This window comes from Lepeophtheirus salmonis, unplaced genomic scaffold (assembly GCF_016086655.4).
Source record: "Lepeophtheirus salmonis unplaced genomic scaffold, UVic_Lsal_1.4 unplaced_contig_7135_pilon, whole genome shotgun sequence".
Lineage (NCBI taxonomy): Eukaryota > Metazoa > Arthropoda > Copepoda > Siphonostomatoida > Caligidae > Lepeophtheirus > Lepeophtheirus salmonis.
Window position 1 is genome coordinate 1104 of NW_027295707.1, and position 1921 is coordinate 3024.

Below are 1921 nucleotides of genomic sequence, written 5' to 3' on the forward strand. Positions count from 1 at the left end.
TTGACTATTGTATCTTAATTAACTCATTTATAATTATAATAACAATCAATCAATCATAAATGCATAAGATTTCAATCAATTTTTGTTTAAACTGTCATAAGTTTCACAATTTTAAAGATAATTCAACGCCCTAAGTAACATGACATAGGTAGTTATCAAATACAAATAATTTTTGATCAAGTGCAAAAATTAATAGCCATTTAATAATGTTTTCGAAACTAACCAAGAGTAGGATACTTGATATACTAGGAGGAGAAATGGTACAGGGTAGGATTAGTCATGTTACAACAGGAGAAAACATGTCAAAACTTTAATTTGTTATATTCAAGCATTAATTTACTTTTTGTTACAGTTGTTCAGCCTAAAGTAAATACATATATTTACATAAATAAGATAAAAATACAACATTCACAGAAGTAGAGCATAGTTGATAATAAAATTAATTTTGTTTTAAATTATTATTTACTGTTATTGATAATTAAAGTATAAGAATGTTCAAATTCTCTATAATCGTAAGCATTAATCAACCCAGGTTTTATGTTGATTCGATCAACAAAGGAAGACGTTCAATTGTATAAAAACTTGGGTATTAGATATTTTTGTATTTTAAAGTTATTGACATTGTAACATGTCTCCTACGTAACAAGTATCCTCACTCTCCCTTATTGAAAACTCCTTCTCTTTAATCGGAAATTCAAAACAGGAAAAATCAAGGAATAAAATAATTTCTTCTTTTCTACAGCAATTTTAGAGTGAGGTAGTCGTGCATCATCCATCACTCTCTTTATTACATCCCAGCCTATGTCTTCAGTAAGAACAATGACAGACTGACGTCATATGTAAAAGGACATCCTTCGAAAAAGGTTAAGGCACAGCAATACTGTATCTCCTCTGGCTGACTTTTGCGTTTCGCTACATGGTTTAAGCATTACCTCAGACTAAATCCTATTTTTCTATTCTCTCTTCTTGTTTCTATCTCTTATATCCCCTATTTTCTTTTGTAAACAAAGATAACTCGAATTATAAGTATGATGTAGACATTTTAAAAATGGGTTTAGAATTTTTTAACATTTTCTTTTAAAATTCATTAATATAATTTATCCCTATATTCAACACCGAGGGCTGAAAAAAGCTTTGAGCCTTAAAAATAACAAAAAATACAGTTGCTTTTTCTGAAAGCCACGAGACTTTGACAAAGATATTAAGGCCTTATTTGAAATTGAGGAATAAAACTGTACAAAATTGAGCTTGTTCTGTAGTGATCCATAAAAAAAGTGTGATTTTGTTGGATAGTGTTATTTTTCAAAGGCCCTTAAAATGGCATTCTTAGAATAAAATTTTTGCATTTTCGAACATGATTTGCAATTTTTTTCTCCCATTTTGTAGGTAAAAAATATTCAATTATTTGAAAGAAGAGAATAATAGATATATACATATAACGTTTGCCGAAAAAATATGCTGGTTCTAACTCTGTTTGATTTTTTCTTACGAGAAAGCTAATTGATGTTCCAAGAGAATCTATAATTATAAAAAAGTTAGATAAATGTAAATAACAACTGATATGGAAATACCTTTGCCAAAGATTGCATGAGTATGGGCAGTTTCGGAAAGAAATATTTCTAAAGTTGCTGGTTTGCCTTGAATATATTTCTTAATCACATCCTTAGATATACCTAAAAATTACGACTTAATAAAATTATTAATCAGGAGAGATAAGTTTATCAAGCCTACGTAGTTGTTCCATGATTTCTTTAACTTGGTTTCATGAGTCTTTCTTTTCACACCATTTCCCATTGAATCTTGAGACCCTGACATAACATCATTTGTGTAATTCTATAAAGATACACAATGAAGGTATACTTACTTCTGTTCAGTAGAACAAAAGTCCACAAGAAGAAAAAAGAAATTGATCACTTTCATT

General features: G+C 28.9%; 1 long non-coding RNA gene across 1 annotated transcript; it reads right to left on the bottom strand.

Annotated features, from left to right (window-relative positions):
* Positions 1-238: 238 nt before the first annotated feature.
* Positions 239-1921, bottom strand: LOC121123925 (uncharacterized). The gene is made up of 4 exons (XR_011784231.1): positions 1865-1921; positions 1732-1808; positions 1572-1673; positions 239-1518 (listed from the first exon to the last, which is right to left on the bottom strand). It is a non-coding gene; the product is annotated as an uncharacterized lncRNA (long non-coding RNA).